The following is a 16,358-nucleotide window of genomic DNA, read 5'->3' on the forward strand; positions in this document are numbered from 1 at the left end:
CCAGGCCCTAGGCATGTGCCTAGTTTGCCTATGCATTAATCTGGCCCTGAGGGTGAGAGCCTGGGATGGAGGATGCTCACTGGTTGTACCGCCATACATGGTGTTTAGAATGATTGAGTGCTGCCTGCTCAAGTAATATGGTTTTTAGAACAATTGAGTTCTGCTCAATCAGTAGCATTTGGAATTGATTTGGCTAATTTGACCTGGAACATGAAATATATTAATTAAAAAAGTAGTATTGATCCAGGTGGTTTTGCTATACCTGAAAAGGGAGACCCCCTTCTCTTTGATCTTGAATGACTTTGTGTAGTTGAGAGTGGAGATTATCCATTGCACTGTGGGCAGCCCTCCCCCCTCTCAAGTCTCCTGTAATTTCCCAATGGGAGGATCTCAGCTAAACACTTCATTTTATGGAGATTGGGGGATTTCTCCCTAGCTTGCTCCTTTGGCTAAGGGCAATTGAGACTCAGAGGCATATGAAACCCCAAGGCCTCTGGGCTTGGGGCTTGCATGTAGGAAGCCTGCCCTGGATTTGGGAGTATCTGAAGCCTGAAGTTGAAGAGTCTGGGAGGGAGGGTACTTGCCAGTGGTAGCACCACACAGACCTGAATGACTGAGCTCTGCTCAGTGGATGCAGTTTGGAACTGATTTGACTAATTTGGCCTGAAACACAAAATAAAATTAAAAAAAGGAAAGAATGAAGGTGCATTGGTAGTGCCAGAGAGCCTCCAGCTGAAAAATCAAGGCCTGCACCCCTGAGAACAAAGGTGGGGAGCCGAGGAGGGGAGGGGAGGGGATGCCTCAAGTTAGGAGTGATGGGCATAAAGAGAGTTGAACAGGTGTCCAGGGCTGCAGCAGTGCTGGAGGCAGAGGACAGGATGGATGGGCAATGGCAGAGGCTTCTGGGGTGCCAAGATTGCCCTGGAAGGAGTCAGGTTTAGGCGTACCAGCAGAGCTATGTGTATGTAGGAACCCAGGGCTAGAACAGCAGGTGTCTGTGGGTTGGGAGCGAGAGCACTCCCAGAAGAGCGTGCATGAGGGAAGCCCAGGGCTGTGGGCACTGGCAGGCAGGGGCACGGGAGATTGTCACCTTGTAACGACTGCTGGCCAGCACTCAGGGTCTGCCTTGCAGAACTGTGCCCTTCCTCAACTAAGTGCTCTCTCACACTCCCAGTGCACTGAGCAATCCCTGTCACCCCACACAGCCCCAGCATGGGAGCTCAGGCTGGCAGAGGAAGGAGTCAGTCTTGCATCAGAGGCTCTGCCTAGGCCTGCATAGAGTGCCTGTGTATGCAAGGAGTCACCTTGTTTGCACTGCAGAAGAGCGGCCCGTGTCTGCCTCAGTGCCAGGCTCTGCTGGCAGGGCCCTTTGCACACACTGTCATGCTGGTGCCATAAAAGGAGCAGCTACCATGCTGGGGCCAGAGGCAGCACTGTGGGCATGGGGCCCCTTGCCATCTCCTGGAACAAAGGAGCTGGCAGCTTGCTGCTGTCTGGCAGCCTTGAAGGGATATATGAGGACAGTTCCTAGCAGAGCTTGAATGGGGAGGAGAAATCAGGGCAGGCTTTTTCCTCAGTATCCCTGCCACGTGGAGGAGAGGGAACAGCCCATTGGCGCAAGAGAGGGGTGAACCTGTGACACAGGCCCTGAATTTGACCCTGCAAGGGGCTCTCCAAGCCACCCACTGGGTGGGCATGCTGGGGGCTGTCATGGCAAGGTGAGCTTCCAGGGTCAGGCCAGCTCATCGGAAAACACCCAAGCACTTTTATGCTGGTGCCCACCACTCACACGCTGGCTATCTGCCTTGACCCAGGGAGATCCTGGCAGAGTTTGGCACAGGATCCAAGACACTGCCTAGCAGTGCCTTGTTCCCACTCCCCCACCCAACACCAAATCTGTAGGACGAGGCCCTGCAGCTTCCACTTAGGTTTTGTGCGGCTCCTTGTACAACACATAAAAAAAAAAAATTACATCAACAATCTATTTGCAAATAGGTTGCATGTAACCATACATTTCAGCCAAAGCATGGGGGGGTGGGGGAACAATATTTCTGGTAAGAGAAATTCCTGATCTATTTGGCCTCTGGCAGGGGAAGGGACTCTTACTGACAGGAGATAAGGAAGCAGGGGCTCCTGTCACCAATAAAAACATTTAATGTCTGGAAACAAACTCAGGAGAACTGCCCTTTTTCCCAGCCTTGCCCTCTCTGGCTACCAAGAGCCCAATTAACAAGTGCTCAGGGGTTTCTTGCTACCCAGCTGAGGTATGACACCTTCCTCTTGCCTCCCACAGGTTTCTCTAGGCACTCTGCCCAGCTGGCTCTGGGGATGCCCCCATGGTTCTGTGTAGCAGAAGAGATTTTGACTAAACTCTTTTCTAGCAAAAAACAAAATAAAAATGCAGATCTGTTGAAGCCTAAATGTTTTGCTGGAGAGTCCTGATTCTGAGGGATTTTTTTTCCTAAAAGAATAAGAATTCAAAAATATTTCATTTTTAAAAAGCTAAAGTATTTGTTTTGGTGGCAGTCTTTCACAACAGTCTCCTTCAAGTTCTGCATCATAATATTAATTAGTAGTAAAATAAATATTATGACGTGCTCCATCCATTGCATCTAGACTGATGTATGTTTAATATTTTAAGAGTCAGAGATAAAGAAACACAATTGTGATGTAATGTCCCCCCCCCCCCCAAATAAATAAAAAATGGATGCAGAATTTAACATCACTGGGATCACTGAGATGAAACAGCCTTGAAATGCTTTGAAATTTCCCGGAAACAAAAGTTCCAACTTTTCCTTTCTGTTCTGAATCAAGATGAAACAGCCGTGACACGTGGGAACTTCCCTGGGAGATTCTGCTCCCCAGCCAGCTCCATAAGTGAAAGCTGCTTTATCAGGTGGCACTTAGACACATCCAGTCTCAATGGCTTATTATAGGGGGTGTATGAGTCTATGTCTGTGTCTGTGTGTGTTGAATAATTCTCCCCCTACCCAATGTTCCATCCATCTATCTCAAAATCTTACACACAAAGCACATGGCAAGGTCCAGGTCATACCCAATTGCCAAGCCCCTTGTGCTTCAATGGGAAAAGGCATCAACTGTAACATGGGAGGAGCCTTGGGTCAGATAAACCTAATATTTTCCTTTGAGGGGAAAACTGATATTTTAGGAAAGGAAATATGGTTGGTCACAGCTATCTGGCCAGCAGAGGAGTATTTTGTCAAGTGCCACATGAGAAATTATTCAGTAAGATGAAAAAGATGAGGATTAATGCAAGAATTGTAAATTGGGTGAGGAGATGGCTAAAAAGCAGAAAGTGCAGCATGTTGCCCTGAAAGGAGAAGTGTTGGGTTGGAAGAAGGGTATTTGTGGAGCTCCTGAAGGATGTGTCTTCAGGCTGATCTTATTAAATATCTTCATTAATGATATTGGCTCCACAGGCTACAGGGGCATTTCCAATAAAGAAGAGGAGCAGAATTCCAGACAGGAAGAGCTGGATGAACTTCCCTGGAGTTATAGAAATGGGATGCGCTTTAAACAGGACCAAGGAAGGATCAATAGCTATATTCAGGATCCACAATAAAATTTCTGCTGTAAGCTGGGCATGCATCAGTTGGAAATGACAGAGAAGGGGAAAGGCCTGGTTTAGGAGACGTGTACTCTCTCTAAATGTATTAGGGAATAAACAGCAGGAAGGAGAACAGCCATTTCATCCAAAGGGAATCAGAACTGGAAGGGTTTTCTTTCCTTTCCCCTGCATTTGCAGGCAACCATTTACCTGAGGATTTCTAAAATCTTCACTCTGAACCCTCACACATAGCATTTACAAGCAGCAAAACATGGGCGACTGGTGCCATTTGTGGGGTCACATGCCTCCCCAGTGACCAGTCAGTGACCGGGGGAGGAGAGGTCCCCCCGCGGCCAGTCTCACTGATGGGGGGAGGGAAGGGGTTCCCCTGGCCGATCACAAAGCAGCGGTAGAGCTTGCAGGAGGGGCACTAGGGCTCCCACCTGCCCCCCGGCCTGTCGCCTGAGCAGTGAGTGCAGCTGGTCAGGGGGTGCACTGGCGCTCTCAGGGGATGCACGGGTACCCCCATGCACTCCCTATGCATTGCCACTGGTGCAAAACCAGCAATGCCAACATCTTACAGCATAACAGGTTCAAGGAAGGTGTACTGCCACTGCCCTGCCAGTGCAGTGACAGAGAAGGACTTGGGTTAAGCTATGTTCCATGTATACTAGGAAAAGAAGTCTGTAGAGGAAGGCAAATCCTGCCAGGACAATGTTGGCACAAGAACACGTGGGCATACACCAGCATACATTTATGCTGGAGATGAGAAAGTTCCTTACCCCCAGGGCAGGAAATGTCAGGAACAGTGTCCAGCAGGAAGAGGAGACAATAACCCAAGCTGCCTTCCAGAGGGGCCTTGATACATTACAGTGAGCAGCTGCACTTGATGTCCCTGGAAGTCCTTTCCAAGCTTGTGTTCCTAATGCTAAGAAAGATCAGCGAGGTGGCACTGTCTAACAAAACTTTAATCCTAGGGGCCTTTGGCTACCATATACATTGGGTAAAACAGCACAGACTGACAAAGCAGCATCTCCACCTGCTAAGCAGATGCTTCCTAACAGTCAGGTCCAAAGTATGCTGGACGAAAAGCTATTCTCAGCTTCATCCAGTCACACTCAGGATCTAATTCAAGATGTAACAGTAGTTGGGCCACTAAGTAACACTGACCACAATATAAAAAGGCTTGAGGTTCTAGAGGGAAGCAAAGTACCAGCAAGTGAAGGCAATGCTGGACTCAAGGAAGGGAGATTTCAGGATGCTGAAGAAGCCAGTTCAAAAGGGCTAAAGGCAAAAGTAAGGAAGCTACCCAAGAATCTCAGAGCTGAAAGGGAGCCAGGAAGTCAAGCAGTAAGCAAGGCTGTTAAATGGCAACACTGGGTGGTTCTTTAAACCAAGCATCAAACCCTGCAGCTTTGGGGACTGAACCTGGTGAAGCAGATAAACCGAAGTAGAAATCATGGCAGGTAACACGAGTGTAGAGTCAGGTGAAAAGTTTTTGGAGAGCAAATGGTCAAAGAACACAAGCAGAACAAAGGATGCCCAAATATCTCAGAAGCTGGAAGCCTGCAAGGAATATTTCCAGGGGAGAAAGGGAGCAATTAAAGGAAGAGAAGCATGTTGCAGAGTCCTCTGCAGCAGTCTTCAACAAAGAGTGTTGGAGAGATCCCTATCCCAGATTGCTCTTTCATGGTGATAGCGGTAAGGTACCATCAACAAGACAGAGAACTCTGGTGTATTGGAAAATGTGTCACTTAAGAATAGAGATGCCCATGCCCAGAGGGTGCATCCGTGAGCTCTGATGTACCTCACTGCTTCAGTGGAGCACGAACCATAGTGCATGTGAATCTGTGACAACCCATAGCTGGAGAGGCTGATGCTTTGGCACAAGTTGTACAGCCTCATTGTCAACTAACTCAAGGCCATTAGTTCAGTTCCTGGGGTTGGCCAAGGTGGCAGTAGTCATACTCACAGGTGCTCTGCATCAGTATCAGCCCAGGACAGGAGATTTGCTCCATAGAGGCTGGTTGAGAAGCTGGCAGGCATGTACATATGCTGCTGCAGCTGTGCCTGGTTACATCCAATTCTCAGAAGCCCCAAGAGGCTCCCAGGAGATTTTCAGTAGTAGGTGGTAACACGGGCTGACAGATCATGCCACTGTTGCTGAGAGAAGGGTACAGGAGGAGCCACTCATGTTGTTTAGGATGCAGTAGGCATGACAAGGCTGTGAGATGCATGGTGCCTAGCATGGCTGCTGGGACAGGGTCCACCAACCCAGTGGCTCTCCTTCTCCTTGATGCCACCTACTGCTTTTGAAAGAAAGGAAGTAATCAGTGCAGATGTGGACTTATTCATGGATCTTTGTAATGAGGGCATGTGTCTCCACCATGGTTCAGTGCACAGCACAGCCTGACCTGGAAATAACCTTTGGGTTTCAAAATGCCACCATCACACTCAGGGAGATTGGTCTGGTGCAGAGGAAACCAATTGTGCCAATTGCTTTCATCCACTCTTCTGTTGTGGCATCCTGGAGTCCCACAGGGAGACCAGGCACAGAGGAGCAGAGAAAGCCCAGAGCTCAGGGCAGCCGTTTCTTCCTCCACCCCTTGAACAATGGATCAGCCCCTGCCCACTCCTTCCATCCTTCTCCCATCTCCGTGCACCACTGTAGTGGGAAGACAAGGCTTGGACTCAAGGCCCTGTCTGGACCTGCCATCCGCCGCAGGAGGGAGTGGGGAGGCACTTCCAGAGCAGCAGAACTGTGCTGAAGGGGTGAGAGAAGACATGGGGCTGAGGAAGCCACAGACTCATGGATTGGCTTCTGCAGTCAGGGAGGGGAGGCTGAGGCACATGCTGTGGGAAGGACTTGATGCAATGTGTGATCTTTCCCAGGAAGGAGACTTTGCATGGATCTTTGAAACAACACAGCAGCGGCCGGCTTGCCTCCACAGCTTGCATGGGTCATTTCCCAGCAGGCACGTGGCAGCCTGCAGAAGCCTTGTCTACAGCCCAAGAGGCAGGAAACCTGGACCCAGACACTGCCCTGCACAGCTTGTGCTGTGTCCTTCTGGCCGTTATAACCTGTCATCTTTTCTACTGACCTCAAGGTCCTGCCATGTGTGGCTGCCTCATCCTGTCCCTGCCAGCATCAACAGCTGGGCCACCTCCATCTTCCAGTACACAACTGGGACCAGCTGAGGAGCAAGGAGAAGGCAAGCCTCTCTGAACACTGTGCTGCAGAGTGGGGAGCGCAGGGAGCAGCTATTGCAGGCAGCATTTGTATCCATCCCCTAGTGTTGCTGCTCTCGGGAAAGAGTGGCATGGGCAGCTGTGCCAAGGCACAGGTGCGTGCTAGTTCTGTGGCCTCATCCCCTGTTCATCCCATCCCCCGCATTCCTCAACTGCAGGGAGCAGTGGAGACAAAATGCAGGGCATTTCCTTGTTCTCCATGTGAGATTTTTCTCCATAGGCCCTTAAATTAACAAGGGTTTGTGGGGCCAGCTGGTGGGCTCTGGGTAGGAAAGCAGCTCTTGTAGCTGCACTGCCAAGCTGCCCTGGACCCCAACAAAGCTCAGCAAGGGGCACTGGGAAGTGCCAGTGGGTGTCCTTTCACACGGCTCCTGCCATTGAGCCAGCAGCGCCCCAGGCCCACGGTGCTGGCACAGCTGAGCTGCTATTCAGGTTCCTGTCATAGGGCCCCACAAACTGGCTGCTTCAGGAACAGGAAGAAAATGCCAAGAGCCCCCGGACAATGGGGACCACAACAGTGACTGAATGGGCCCTCGCTGCCCAGGAACAGCGCCAGCTCCAAGCAGCTGGGCAGTGGAATAGAGACACACACGAGCGTGTGCAGACACCCCAGGACATGTCACCCACACCGCCACATGTGTGCGCCCCCCCCGCTGCACACATGCGCATGCACACATATACCCCCACAAACTACACTGTAAAGCCTAACACAAGTGCACACACATCACAGTACACACACACACACACACACTCTCACACACACTATGGTATGTGCCACCCACACCATTACGTGTGCACAATCCATATACACCCCCATACAACACTGCATGTGTGCATACACATATACGCCATGCTGCAAACCCCTATATGAATGCATGCACATGCATGCATGCATCCTTCTCCCACAGTACACACACTCCATACTTGAATTCTATATACTATGGGATGTACAGACAGAAGCACACACAGCTCCCTTGCTGGTGGATGCTTTTAATGTCACCCAGATGTCGGGTAAGTCTCAGACCCTGCTGCAGATCTGTAAGGATTGGCTTTTTCAAGTGCTCGCAGCTCCGACTGCTAGCTCCTTGCAGTTCAGAAGGGATTTGCTGGCCTCAGGATTGTCTGCAGCTGAAGCTCCAAGGAGCCTCCCTAGGCTCTGTGCCCTGTCCCCCTCAGTGGTGCCAAGGGCATGTGAAGTTGGCTGGGACTAGCTGGCTGGCATACCAGCCTACTGCATGCTTGTGTGGCATCCCCAGCTGGAGCACCTCTGCATTCCAGCTGTTCCCATTAGCTGCAATGGCTTTTTGAGCCACAGGGTGTAGGCTGGGGGCATCTTGAGCCTGTTCTAACTTATGGCAGGGGTTTAGGCAGCCCCAGAACCAGGGACCTACAGACAGCCGCTTTCACTTCCCCCTCCCCCTTGCCAGCTGACACTCGGCATTAAAGCTAAGCCTCTATGCGTCTCTGCAGCAGGCAGGGCCCCATCTTCAGCTACGTGAAGCTGTCCATCTCCCTAGGGGGACCACATCCCACAGCTAGAAGTGATGCTCCTGCAACTACCTTGCTGAGCTCATGGCTGACAGTTGGGTCCTGCTGGTCCCCTGGTGGAGGGGATCTCCCACCTTCCCTTTCCTAAGTAGCCTCTCCTGGTTGCCTAGGCCAGCCCTGCCCACAGCTACTGCAGCCCAGACCTTCCCTGGCTGATTCCTGCTATTGGACCAGGGATGGCGGTTGATTCCCTGCTATTGCTGTCCCCCCGCCCCACGCAGGGCAGGCACAGGGAGATCACAGGACTGCATGTATGCTCAGGTTGGAGCAGGGGAGGGATCCTGATGCACTTACAGGCCTATGAGTTGGGCAGCAGCACAGAGGCCAAGCTCACTTCTTGCTCTGCCATCCAGCCCCTGGGGTTGCCTTCCAGACCAATCTGAGCCAGGATCTTCTCCCAGGGCAGCTCTGCATCCCAGCCCTTCCCCCCTCCCCAGCTGCTAGGGGGTGCTTAACTTTGCCCCTGTACCTTGGATAGCAGCTGCTCATCTTCTGGCCCAGGGCTTGCCTGAGCCTCCCTTGTCCTCCCCAGCCTAAACAGCAAGGGACCCTAGCCAGGGTGACTTTCCTGAAGGGGTTAATTTCTAAAGGAGGGCGGCCTGCTTGCTAGATAAATCAGCCAATAAGAGTTTGCTCTGATGACATCATGCCAGTCAATTGATACACTGCTATGGGAACCAGGGATGGGCGGAGTCTCTGTGTAGCCAATCAGAGCTGGGACTCTGTCCACCTTCCAACTTTACTCTTGCAGATCCATTAGGCTGGGCAGGACCAAGTCTGTTGTTCAATATTGCTGGGGAGTCCCCCCCATTCCCCAGGGACTGTCCAGGCCCAGCGCTGCCCTGTCTCAGGCCATGTCCTTATTTAAGGCATTTTCTAGTGCCAGGCTGTGATTTTTTACAGGATTTTTCTACTGGTAAATACTTAGCACTGATGTGGTAGCATTAATAAAGTGCTATGGCTGCCATAATACACAGTAGCAGCAGTAACGCATGGCTGTAGCTTCTTGAGGGAAGTGGGAAAAGCTATACAGGCAAGGGATCAGCTAGCAGATCCTTCCTTAGTAGGACGTGCCAGTACTGCTAGGCTGGCAAACCTTTTCTAGCATGGACTAGGCCTCAGCATGTGACCATCCCACTGAAACCCATGCTGGGTGCCAAGGATTGGGTGCCAGTGGCCATGTTTCCAGGTGTTCCACATGCCAAACTGGGCCCAGATGTTCGAGAGCTCCCTGCACGTGCTGAGTCCCCAAGAGAAACTGGCCCTAAACACCTGCTTCCATGCACAGGACAGATCAAACCCATAGTCATGCAGAGCACCACTAACAAACACACTCAAGTTGGAAAGATTTGGAAAGAGCTGCTAGGGGAGTTTGCACCTGGCTTGAATTGGAGTTCCCTAGTCACAGACTTTGTAGGACGTCAGGCTGGTTTATGAGTTGCTGTCTTTCACAGTGCCAGGCACCTGGTGTTTCTTCTCACTGGCTGCCACTGTGAACATCTGGAAGGCTGACCAGTGCCTGAAGCTTTAGTCCTGTACAGAATCTGCCCTCCCCCCAACCCAGCACCTGTGTTTTCATTAAAGAAATTTCTGCACATGCAGAAAACCAACATTATATTCCAGCTCATCCAGCTGGACAAAGCCCTCTCAGTATAAACCTAGTACAGCACCACTGTGGTGAGCTTGACAAGGTGCCCAGGAGCCCACTGTCCCTTTCATATGTAACGGGGTGATGACTCTGAAACCTAGTGGTGCCATGTAAAGGCCAACTCTGTTAATTGTTTTGCTGCTGATCATAGTGGCAAAAAGACCTAGATAACAGCCTTTCTATTCTACATCAGTCCTAATGAGTTTGTTACCACTGTATCTGGGCATCATTAGGCAAGGTGATGGCCATCTGTCTCATGTTTCCTCTCTCAGCTTCTCTCCTGGTGGAGACGCGTATGCAGGGAAGTGTTCAGCTTTAGGCTTCCAAGTAAGCTCACACGCTCATGCACTCCCCTTTCTCTGCATTTTTGCTACTGAAGGGCAGCTAAAGGGCCACCACCCTTGAAGCGAAGGGCGTGACATTACCAATGGCCTGTAGGAGATCATGCCATAGTCTAGGGCTGGTTGCTGAGAAAGCGGCTATTCACCCTCATTCCTCCCAAAGTGTTTCTCATCTCATACAAGTTAAAGAGCTCAGCTGCCCCCCACCCACTGGCTTCCCTGCTTCAGCAGCACCCTGAAAATATGTTGAAGAGTGAGCCAGGTTGGGAATCTGAATATACTGTAGGATCAAATGAGCCGTGTGTGTGTGTGTGTGTGTGTGTGTGTGTGTGTGAGAGAGAGAGAGAATCTCCCTGCTGTGTGGGTGTGTGTGTCACTTTCCCTGCGGAAGTCATTGGGAACCCCTCAGCTTTGAAGCAGCCAAAAGGTCATTGCAAACAGATTCTGGAAATGATCCAGCACAGCATTCACAGGAGCCATGGCACCAAATAGAGCATGTCACAAATACAGGCCTCCCTGCCAGGGTCTGCTCCTGCCCTACTGACGGCAAGGGCAGTTCTACAGGGATTTCTCCCTGCACCCTAGCTAGGAGGTGGTGTGGTCCCTATTTTATGAACAGTGGCGGGGGGGATTGGGCCTGGGTAGCCAGGGGAGTAGAAAGGAGCCTTTACTTGGAGAGTGCTGCTTTCTGTTCATGCCAGACTGGCATTAACAGATGTCACCAGTTCATGGCAGCTGGCTGGCAGGCCTTCTCACCACTCCCAGGGCACAGATACTTCACTGCAGATGCCAGTACTATGTGCACTAATCCACTCAGTATGGGGAATAAATAGGGCCAATCCACCCCCCCCTGTCTGCAGTCCCATGGAGGCAGGGCAGAGCATAGTGCAAGGTCCCTCTCTAGCACAGCTCAGATCAATCTGCATATTGCAAGGCTGTGCCAAGACCCTACAGTCCCTGGGGAGTGGCTGGTGCAGCTCTCACTTCAGGTCAGCCCTGAGGGGACAAGGCCTTCATGAGACCAGTGGCCATGGCACGCTCCTCCAGCACATGGCCTGGAAAAGTGGTGTTGCACAGGGCAGCAGCCTCACCCTGCCCCATCTCTACCCCAACCCTGATCTGCCTGAGCTCACAGCAAAGAGGAGGAGGGGAATATAGACCCAAGCAACTCCCCTGTGGGCAGGGAATGTGTGTGGGGCAGGGAGCGGTTCTTCCTGGTGGCATTTTTAAATAAGTTGGTGGTGGGCATTAGCCCCCCTGGCACTCCCCACCCCTTCCAGCCTGGAGGCAAGTAACAGGGATCACTCAGACCTTGTGGCTGGCAGTGCCCTGTCCAGCTCACTGGCCACTTCTTACTTGCTCCACAATCAGGGTGGCTCTAGCAAACTCTGGGGCTTTTAGCTATTAATCGGGGTGCTGGCAGGGCTGGCAGAGGAAGCACTTTGCTGCTGCCTGCCTGGGAGAGCTCAGTGCTCACCGCTCCCTTGCCCATCCAGGTCCTGCTGGGCCTTGCAGCTGCCCCACAGGTCATGAGCAACAGGGAGGGGACTTTCCAGAGAGGGAGGAAGGCCAGGCCCTTGCTCCCACTCCAGCCAGTTGCTGCTGGAGCCTGGCCAAGGCACAGCTAGGACCTGAGACCTTTGCAAGAAGCTGCACTCATGGCAACCGGGGATCCCCAGCAGTTTGTTCCCTCCCTCCTTCCTGCCCACAAAGCAGGCAGAGAACAGCTGCCACAGGGGCCCTGTGGTTCATGGACTGGAAAGTGGAAGGTCTTTGCCTCTCTGGATCCTGTCATCAGGCCTGGGGCTTGGTTAGTGCCTCAGCTCCCCCACTGCATGCAATGACCCCATGGTCCATCCCTGAATCCTTTGCAGAGGCTGCTGGCATGGGATGAGGAAAATGTTGCTTGCAAATGACTGACGAGGTGCAGCAGTGGCTGGCCAGAGCCGACCCAGTGGACAGCTTCATGCTCAGGCACCTGCTGCTCCCAGGGGCAGGAGAGCTCCAGACCAAGGAAGGAGATAAGGGAATGACTGGTAAGAGATGGCTCTTACCAGGGGAGTGAAAAACATAGCTGTAGCTCCCCTGCCTGACTTCCTACCTGCTCCTTAGCAGCAGGACCCCCTAGATCTCCATACAGTGCGACTCCCTCATCCTCTGCCCCTCACATTTGCTTCCACCCAGGACCACAGGGCCCCACTGCAGAGGTGGTTTGTGTGGGCTGTCACTGGAGGGGGTAGAGTAGCCCCAGCCCAGTGGAGGAAACGCTCCCAGGAGCAGGGGCAGCCTTTCCATGCAGCAAGAAGCAAGAGCAGGTGCAGCCCCTGCTGGCTGGCTCCCAGGAGACTACTGACAGAGCCAGGTGCCAGGCAGGGAGATGCATGATAAACAAACCCATGGTCAAGGGGAGTGAGAGAGGATCCCTGGGCTGGGCCAGGTTATGGGCTCCCAGAGCAGGACCCATGGTTGGAAGCATGAGGAGCCCTTTCTTTGGTTTATTGCAAACCTCTAACACTGCACCCCTCCTCCCTGGAATCCACCGCCGGTTGTACAGCGAGCAGCCAGGAAAAAAGATGTGCTAGCTCCCCCATGCATGCCCTGGCACAGCACGCTAGTGCTCCTACCCTGCTCAGAACATTTGAGACCGCTTCCAGCACCCTGCGAGGCAGGAGCACACCCTCCTGGCCAGCCCGGGCAGCTGCTCCACCACAAGGAAGAGCTGTTCCCCCCGCCCCGAGTAACCAGCCTACTCCTTGCTACTTCTTCCTGAGGATTTCTCCGCTGCATGGCATCAGTTAGCTTACAAGACCTGAAGAGACGATAACGTACACCATGCATCTCGGCATTAGGAAAAGGCTAGACAAACTCAATGAAAACAAGCAATCCAAAGCTGGCAAATGCTAGAGTGAAGCCTGATTTTGCACACTGCATACGGCCTCCAGGGAATGCCCATCACCATCCAGTACATTTACCTGCCGTTTCTGTCACAGGCTGTCTGCCTCAGTCAGTGCATAGGGCAGGTCTGTCTGGGCACCAGCCGGGGTAGAAGAGAACGGGTTGGGCCCAGCAAACGGGGCAGGGGGTGACTGGGAGAGAAAGGATGCTCTCACCAGAGGCAGTTATACACTATCCTGGAGAGCTGGATTCTGTCCCTGCATTTGCCACAGAGCTGCTGCATAAGGCTGGGCAGCTTAAACCCAGCTGTTATGCTATTGGCCCTTGCACTCACACTCTGGGCACCCAGCTTCTCTTCCCTGGGTCTGCTTTGTAGGCACACATGGGCCTAACAGGTGCTGCTGGGGAGTGATCTGCACAGGAGCTGCTACTTACTGCCTGCCATGTTCTCTGAAAAAGAAATCAGGCTCAGGACAGATCCTCTCAAAGTGTCCAGGCAGTGAATGGGAGTTAGGCACCCAAACACCTGGAGGGTCTGGCCCTAGGGGGTCTCTGACTGGGCACCCACAATTAGGGTCACCTTTGGACAACCTGGTAAAATGGGGATACGAGCACACACAGCCTCCCACAGCTGCTGAGAGGCAAGTGCTTTGCAGAGCCAGGGGTGTGCCAGGATGAAATGAACCAGCCTGGAGCCAGGACAGGGTTCAGGTGGCAGGTGGGAAATAAGGCTTAGGGCTGGACGCTGAGTAAAGAGGAAAAAAAACATGCTGGACAAAGCCTGAGCTGGTGGGGACCCTCTATCCTGAGCTCTAGAAGAACAGGGCCCTGGATGCCTCTGACAGCAGGGGACTGGACTTGATGTGTCAGGAGTTCCCTTTTTGTTGGAAGGGCCTAATGACATGCCTGCACGACTACAGACTGCCTCACCACGCACGTGCTGGGGCAGACTTCTGTGGCACAGGCAACCTCCATTCAGGTATTTGCTAACTTAGGGGTATTTGACTTGGCAGCTTTCATGTTCACTTAAACACCAGTATGTAAATACTGAGACACTTGGCACAGGATCTTCCAACTCCCCGCGCCCCAGCCAGGTAGAGGGCTGTGACAGCGAGGAAGAGGAAGAGGCAAATGGACCTGAGGACAGCGACAGCAGCAGTGGGTCCTCCAGCAGGAGCTGGAGCAATAGCGACATAGACAGCAGGTGAACTGAGTCTGTGACCCCACAAGCAGGGTGGGGATGAAGGGAATGGGTTGCCTGGTCTGAGGGACCAACGTTTCTGTGTGTATGGTGCGTGGGAGCAGATTTTGTAATGGGTTATAGTTTTTCTTTGTGGTGTGATACTAGAGCATAGATATATATATATATAACTTTATATATATAGCAGGGGTGGGCAAAATGTGGCCCATGGGCCGAATGTGGCCTGCCAGGGCATTCTATCCGGCCTGTGGAGCCCTTAAAAAATTTAGAAAATTAATATTTATCTGCCTCCGGCTGCCTGTCATTCAGCCCTCAATGGCTTGCCAAAAGTCAGTAAGTGGCCCTCCACCCAAAATAATTGCCCCCCCTGATCTATAGATATATATATATATAGAGAGAGAGAGAGAGCGCAAGAAGGGGGGGGGTGTTAAAAAAAAAAATATATATATACATTTAAACACCAGTATTTGGGGAGCCATTTCTAAAAGGGTTTCTCCCAGCTTGAAATACTGATTTCAAGAACTAGGTTTTCCCAGCAGCCAGCAAAGCTGGGGTCTTGAGTTTTACAACACTCTCCCCTCTGTTAGCAGTAGGAGGTTGTAATCTGCTTTGTGGAGCAGCCCAAGCAGGAATGGGGACACACCCTCTGTACTTGGGATTTATGCTGCCACAAAAGAAATGTTGAGATGCAGAGCCAGCAATCCCACTCCAGGCTCTGTAAGGTTGTGTCCTTTAGTGAGTCCAGGCTCACTTGCCTCTGTGTCCTCAGCTCCTGCTCTGCCCTGGCCCAGCTGCCCATCTCCTCAACTCTTGCCCTGCTCCTGTGCCTGCCTGCCCATCTCCTCAGCTCCAACCTTGCTCCAGCCCATCTCCCTGCTAGCTCCTGCCCATGTTCTCTCATTCTGAGTTTTTCTGCTCAGTGCAGACAAAATCTCTGGTAACTTGACCAGCCCAATGCTAACAAGCCTTCTCTCAGCACAGCAGTTTTTTCAGAGGTTCATAATTCAGGCAGATTTTCACAGGAACAGCAGCAGCAAGACAACACATGATCCAGCCAAGTCTCCAGGCCCCACTCTAAAGAGTGGAAGTGGCTGAGTTCTTTCAGCAAATGGCTAGGATGTTGTTTTTCCCTAGTGAGGATTCCAGAAATGGCTGATCCAGTGTAACTGAAATGGAGGCAGGCTGCTGGCCTGGGTGACTTCTAACTGAACAGGTGAAGGATGGCAAAAACTTAAAAGCAACTGAAAACTCGATCTTACAACTGCAAGTATCACACAACCCCATGGCTAAGTGCCTCTTCCTGCACCACTGATCTACAAGATGCTTATCTAGCTCCTATTACTATAGGGCATGTCCAGCTTCCTTCCTTCCCCACCCCTCCTGAAGCAGGGCAGGGGTATCCCATCTGATGTAAAGAGGGGCAGGTGAAGCACACAGATGTGGTGGCTGCCTTTGCAGCAGTGCTGTCCTGGGCTCTGACTCCTGCCCATATTATGTAAAAGCTCCTAGTGCTTTAAGTTGGTGCTATCTGGCCCAGCAGGTGGGTGGACTGCAGCATCAGATAGGAATATAGTTCCCACTGGGCCTCAGTAGCTAATACTCTAATCCAGTGATTTTCAGTTGGGGTGTTGTGGCAGCTTGGGGTGCCATCAGATCCTTTCAAGGGTGCTATGCGCTATTAGCACTATGAGATGTACGAACACTTACACCGGATTCACAAGAGGAACCCAGAGATTTCAAATCAGAATCCACGTTGTCAAAGACACCCTAACCTGTTGTGATCTAAGTCTCTGCAACAGGAGAATTACTCTGTTGCTTTTCCACAGTAAAACAAGAGTGAATGTGAAGAGCTGGCATTTTCTGAGTGGTGCCTTGAGTCTAATGGGGTTGCCTCAAGCCTATAACAGT

Source organism: Alligator mississippiensis, chromosome 4, assembly GCF_030867095.1.
Source record: "Alligator mississippiensis isolate rAllMis1 chromosome 4, rAllMis1, whole genome shotgun sequence".
In the NCBI taxonomy this organism is placed as follows: domain Eukaryota; kingdom Metazoa; phylum Chordata; order Crocodylia; family Alligatoridae; genus Alligator; species Alligator mississippiensis.